We start from the raw sequence: 7,201 nt of genomic DNA, 5'->3' as shown, positions 1-7,201 counted from the left end.
CTCACCTGTCTGTAAATGCAGTGAAATTAACAATGTTTCATCCGGTAGCATATGAACAGGAATTCTGAGGGAAAACCAGTGATCTCTCTTCTCAACTACAGGTCAAGGCCTTTCTAACAGTTAAGTTAAATCTTCCTTGCCATTGGGCCAGCAGATAGCACAGAGGTTAAAGCAGCTGGATCCCACGTGGCCAAAGCACGGTGTGAGTCCCAGACCCAGCAGCTTGAAAAACACGCCAGGTACGTTTGCATGAGTGCCCAAGACCGCAGGAGGAAGAAGGAGAAGGGATTGCCAACTGGCCCTCCCCACGGGGCTGATTTTTCATTTTCCTCTTTCTCACTGTCTCTCTCCAATGAGCTCAAGGACCCTATAACAAACTAAGAAAAAAGCTTTCTTGACATTAGATTGAACTAGATACAATCTTAATTCCACTGTAGATAATATATTTTGCAGAAATTAGTTTAGCCACTAGAGGGCTCTCACAGACTCCAATTAAAACTAGATACAAGTGATTTGATGAAAATAACCAACACACAAAAAAGGGTATTACAAAATAGTATCAATGATACTCCACATTTCAAAGGAAATTCAGCAATATATAGAAAAATAATTTAAAATAAGTATTTTTAAAGAGCTTTATTTTTTGCCTTAGGGTGTGTATACTCACCAGACAGAGAGAGACAGAGACAGAGACAATGAGAGGGAAAATGAGAAATCACCACCTGGAGGGATGACCATGCAACAGTCCCTTCTCCATTCTCCTTTTGGGATCTTAGGCATGCACGCACACGCACCAGCATGATTTTCAAGTCAGCAGGTCTGGGGCTTGAACCATGCTCAGCCATGAGCGAGTCCAGCGACATAACTGCTACGTCATCTCCTCGTCCCTAAAATATGTATGTTATTTTACCTAGCTCCTAAAAATTTATTTCAAACTATTATAAGTGCTAAGTTTTTTGGTTTGCATTTAGTAGATAAGTCACAAAATGTTTATTTAAAATACAAATTGCTAATTTAACTCCAAAATGGTTGTACAGTTGGAGATTAGTTTTTAAAATATATATCAGGGGACCAGCAGTTAGTGTAATGGCTATGTCGCTGGACTCCCACGTAGTCGACCGCGGTTCACGTCCCGGATCCAGTGGCTTAAAACTCACGCCGGGCGCGTGTGCATGAATGCCCAAGATGCTGAGAGGAGTACGGAGGAGAAGGGATTGCGGCGTGGCCATCCCCTCTGGGGGGTGATTTCTTGCTTTCTGTCTCTCTATCTCGCTCTGTCTGTCTGGCGAGCATACGTGCTCTATAGCAAAAAAACCTTTCCAAAAAAAAAAAAACTAATAATAAATAAATGAAATAAAATTAATTATTAGAAAAAGATAAACCGTGATGATTTCTATCTCCTGGTGGTCACATTCTCTTTTTTTTTTTTAATCAGCCATAGGACACATGCACGCCCCAGGAAGAGATTGGAAGAGGGTGAAAAAGTGCCTCTTGAGGGGGACGGCCACCCTGCAATGCCTTCTCCTCCATTGTCCTCTTGGGATTTTGTGCACACACACACACACACACACACGGCATGTTTCCCAAGCCCCTGGGTCTGGAATTGCAACTGCACAGTCGGCCATGTGGGATCTGGCTGCCCTAGCCACCGTGCCACTGGCCAGCCCCACGCTCTGACATAACGCCCTCCCACAGCGCTCCCTGGGAGTGAGCATGATGAACAGCGTGACAAGAGAGATCATACACGACTTGCAGTCAGTTTGTAAAACAGTTACGGTTAAATACGAGAGTAGGGCCCAAAACAGTGGACAAAGACGCTCCAAGCCTGTGGTCCCTCCACAGAAGCATAAAACAACAGAAAAGGGCAGCGTTGTCGGAGCCGACTTTGTCGGGTGCTCTGTAGAACGATCGGTGTCACAGTCACCAAGGTGCTTGCAGGGTGGTGGAGGGCGCCCTGATCCTGGAGCAGCAGCAGCCGTCCCGTCCCGTTTGCTCCCGCGACCCAGAGGCAGCAGAGCTCTCTACCTGGGACGACGGTGTGCACCTGTTCTGACCCGCCTGCGGAGACCTGAAGGGTCAGTATAGGACTCTGGTCTCTGCTTACCTAACTCAGAAAAAGCAGCAGGCACAGCTCACAAAAGATGCGAATTTTTCAAGTTGCCGGGGTCAGGATTCAATTGCAGTTGGCCAGGTAGGCTCCAGCTTTCTACACATAGCACAGAACTGCCGTGCTCCAAGGCTTCCCGACGCTCACTGCAAATCCCAAACCAGAAGTGGGGTGACAGGCAGAGGACGGAAGAGTGTCCATGCAAACAGCAGCCAAGGAGAACTGAAGAGGCCTCGCTAACATTGAAGCAGGCTCATCGGTCTACAACGAGAGACAAAGGGCATTCCCTACGGATGGAAGGTCAGTTTGTCAGGAACATAAAGGAATCATAAATACATGTGCACCATACAACAGCGTCCCGAAATACGGGAGGCAGACTAGCAGAACCGAAAGGAGAAATGGATGGCCCTAGCGTGGCTGGACACTGGAACACCCCACTTTCGATCATGAGAATCGCCAGAAAACCAGTGAGGGAACAGAGGACTTGAACAGCACAATTAGACCTACAGACGCACACAGACCGCTCCCCCAGCAACAGGACGCCCATTCTCCTTGGTTCACACAGCCATCCGTAACCACCATGAAGCAAGACGTAACGAAGATGTCCAAAGACCGAAATCACACTAAGTGTCTTTTCCTATCACAATGGAATAAAACTAGAAATCAACAAAAAAAGTAAAGCTAGAAATTTTCCAAACATGTAGAAGTGGACACATTTTTAAAACAACCAATGAATCAAGGAAGAAATCACAAGGAAAATGTCAAAATACCTTGAAACAAAAGAAAATGAAAACACAACATCCTCAAATGTATGTGATATGGCAAAGACAGCGCTAAGATGGAAATCTACCATTGTAAAGCATACATTAAAAATGTGAGTGCCAGGGCCAGCAGGTGGCGTGGTGGTTAAGGGTGCTGGACTCCCATATGGCTGACCATGGTTTGAGTCCCAGACCTGGTGGCTTGCTTTCTCACTTTGTCTCTCTCTCCCTCTATAATCAAATTAAAATAAATACATAAAGATAATGTAAAAATTTTTTTAAAAAATTTTAGCACTAAGGCCACCAGGTGGTGGGGTGGTTAAAGGCGTTGGACTCCCACATGGTCAACCACAGCTTACATTCTGGACCTGGTGGCTTCCTTTCTCACTTCTCTCTCTCTCTCTGGTCAAATTAGAAAATGATAATAAAGAAAGTTAAAATAATTCTTTAAAAAAGAAAAAATATTTCAGTGCCAGTCATGACATAGAGGTTAGCACTGTGCTCAGGGACTCAATCCAACGTGGCCAGTTACGGTTTGAATTCCAGCCCTGTGGGCTGAAAAACACACCAGGCATGTGTGTGTGTGTGTGTTCAGGATCCTAATGGGATGGAGAAATGGAGGGGAAAAGGATCTTAGCATGACCAGACCTAGTTAGGGGTGTGTGTGTGTGTGCCATGGGCAAGCACGCGCTGGAAATTTATAAAAGATAAAAAGGTCTGGCTCCATGGCCTGGTGGTTAAGGCAGCCTGACTCCACATGGCTGACTGCACAGTTAGATTCCTGAATCTGATCTGGTGGCTTGAGAAAAACACCAGCCACATGTGTGGTTTGCCCATAATCCCGAAGCGAGAAAGGGAACAGGGATTGCGGTTTGACCATGTCCCATTGGGGGTGCTTCTCCTTTCCCTTTCTCTCTGTATCCCTCTGGCACATACCCGCCAGGTAAATTAACTGAATAAATAAATAAGAATAAAATTTTATAATGTTTAAAAGATCATGAATTGGGGCCAGCAGATAGCGTGGTGGTTAAAGGTTCTGGACTCCCACATGGCTGATCATGGTTCAAGTCCCAGATCTGGTGACATGCTTTCTCGCTTTCTCTGTCTCTTTCTGGTCAAACTGGAAAATAATGATATATGAAGTTAAATAAAATAATTATTAAAAAAATAAAATATCTCAAATCAGTAACCAAATTGAAAGCTTTGAAGAACTAAATAAAGAAAACCTTTACGGCCACCCTCACAGTGCCGTGGTTAAATGCTACCCGTTGGGTATCACATCCTACATGGCCGACCACAGTTCGAATTCTGGCTCTGGTGGTCTGAAACACATGCGGAGTGTGCATGTGTACCCGAAATCCTGATGGGATGGATAAATGAAGGAAAAAAGATTGAAATCTGATCCTGTCCCATGTAGGGAGCAGTTCTCTCATTCTCTCTCTGGTAAGCACATACAGCCTCTGACAAAACTTTAAAAAAAAATAAAATTAAAAAGAAAACAGGGCCAACAGGTGGTGTGGAGGGTGGAGGATAAGGAGCTGAACTTCACAGGGCTGACTATGCGACCGAGTCTCAAACCCTGTGGCTTGAAAATCACACTGGGCTTGTGTGCGAAGGGAATTTGATGTGGTTATCTCCTCTGGGGGTGATTTCTCACTTTCCTCCTTTCTGTCCCTCTCTGGAGAGTACATGTGCCTTACAGCATGTGCTTATACAGGAGAGAGTCACTGTTTAGCAGGTGCAGCATTTGTTTGGGATGGCAAAGTACTGAAAATAAGGGTGACACCGCGCAACACTGAGTGTGCTTAATGTCACTAAGTGATACCCTTAAAAATGGTTGGGGCAAGGCCAGTAGATTGCAGAGTGGTTGGGGCACTGGACACCCACATGGCTGACCACAGTTCGAGTGTCGGACCTGGTGGCTTGCTTTCTATTACTCTCCCTCTCTCTGGTCAAACTGAATAGTAAGAATAAATAAAAACAAATAATTTTTTAAAAAATGGTCAGTGTAGCAGGTGATATGGTTAAGGTGCTGGACTCCCACGTTGGCTGACTATGGTTTGACTCCTGGACCCAGCGACTCTTTCTCTCTCTCTCTCTCCTCAAATTAAAAAATAATTATAAATAAAATTTTTAAAAAAATAAATAGTTAGGGCTCCGGGCCAGCAAGTGGCATGGTGATTGGGGTGCTGAACTCCCACATGGCTGACTATGGTTCAGATCCCGGACCTCATGGCTTGCTTTCTTATTTTCCCTCTTCATCTTTCTTTCTCTGGTGAGTGCACGTGCCCTGTAGCAAAAAGTTTAGGGCTCAGATGGCATATAGGTTAAGGCGCTAGACTCCTACATGGTCAACCACAGTTCCAGTCCTGGACATGGTGGCTTGAAACTCATGCCAGACACAGGAGCACGCATACCCAAAATCCAGAGAGGAGACTGGAGAAGGGACTTCGGCATGGCCATCCCCCCTGCGGGAGATGATTTCTCACTCGCTCTCTCTCCAGCAAGCACGTGTGTCCTAAGGCAAAAACCTTAAAAAAAAAAAAAAAAAAAAAAAAAAAAAAAAAAAAAAAAAAAAAAACACTCAAATATCATGAAAGAGAGCAGTTACAAAATGCTGGTCTTTGCATCAACTGAAGTATTACATGAAAATTCATATTCTACACTACAATAGGTTCAATCTAATTACTATGATATAAACAGACTTTAAAGGAACAAAAGGAGAAAATGTCAATCTTAGATGACAAAGTTAAGCTAATGAAAGATACTAATGACATGAACACGATTTGATTGGCATTAAAAGTTTTTATTTGGAATTTGATCCACAATCTATACAAGTTATTTACAAGTCATGAAAATGGAAAACAGCACAAAATACAATTGAGGTATAAGCTAAGAGCACAGTATGTCATGTTTCAATAAATATCATTCAAAATTTGTAAACTAAGTGACCAGATAGATGAGTTTTTTTTTTTTTAGTAAAACCATATAAAATATTTATTTCACGTGAGGTAGAGGACAGTTTTGTGTCATGTAATGCAACCAACCACAGCCATTTTAACCATAAAACTGTACATCATTGGCAAAATTTTAGATTGATTTATGCTAAATATAGTCAACAATTTGTTTCAACCGTTACAGAACTGGCATTTACTGGCTTCACAGGTTAGAAATTCAGAAATAATTTAAGACTACTATGTTGGCTTAAAATTATCAGGATAAACACACACTTCTAACAGGATGGCTAAAAGCATTTTTTTTTCTCACAAACTCTAATTCCCCAAAGATATCCTGGATTTAGGGACTGTTGTAGTAGGACATTTTTACCAGAACTACTTTAAGTATACTGTGCTTTGTTCTCAAGTGAGGTATCTATATTGAAGAAAAAAATCTTATACATTTCTTTTATATTAAAGTAACAATATGCTATTTTGTTTTCTGGGCTTAATTTTAAAATTTGTTTTTACATTTGATCACTTTCTAATTAAAAAACAGTAGCTCTACATAGGACATTGAATTCTATTACTAAATAGGCTCCAAATTCCATTGAGTATTTTAGAAGCCATTTAAGTGGAAAAGTTAAAAAAAAAAAAAAACTGTCCTTTTAAACAAGATGCAGTATAAAATATCCATATGCTTTTCTTCAAATAGTGGAAATGCTTAAGTATTCTGTACTAGGAAAAAAATGTAAGCTCTATTTAAATTATTCAATTCCACAATGTATAATACAGCAGTTATAGGTCCTTTATTGCTGATAGCTCCCATAAAAACTATTAACAAGTAGTTCCAAGCACAGAAATAGATGTACAGTATAAGCACAATTTTTCATTATATTAATTTTTAATGTCCTGTCATGTGGATTAAATGCATAAAGGACAAATAAAAATGAGGCTTCCCTAAGTAATCAAAACATGTCTTACTGAGAAAAAATTGTAGAAGCTGATTAAAAAACTTCAGTACCTGCTTTCTAATCAACTCTAGGGAAATTCCTTGAGCAGATTTTATATTACTCTTTTTTTCTTCTCCATTTTATCTTCTTCCAAAAAGAAGCCACAGATGTGCAAATAATCTGATCACTCTGTTGTGACTTCTAGAAGATACGGATAAACTGCAGACGTCATAGCAACTGGTCTATACGCCCACTTCAGTAACTGCTTTAAAACTCAGTATGTACAAATGACTTTATATCTAAACTGGTAATATATTAATTATGTTATAAAATTAGTTCAAGAAGCAGAAAACATCCCAATACTCATGGACACAGAATTCAAGCAAAAGGGTATGTTCTACAAAAATAAAGCACAAGCCAAACTTAGGCTGCTGGTCAAGTCTT

Source organism: Tupaia chinensis, unplaced genomic scaffold, assembly GCF_000334495.1.
Source record: "Tupaia chinensis unplaced genomic scaffold, TupChi_1.0 Scaffold143333_1, whole genome shotgun sequence".
NCBI classification, from domain to species: domain Eukaryota; kingdom Metazoa; phylum Chordata; class Mammalia; order Scandentia; family Tupaiidae; genus Tupaia; species Tupaia belangeri.
The sequence above is the reverse complement of the archived record's forward strand: the minus strand, read 5'-3'. Positions refer to the sequence as shown.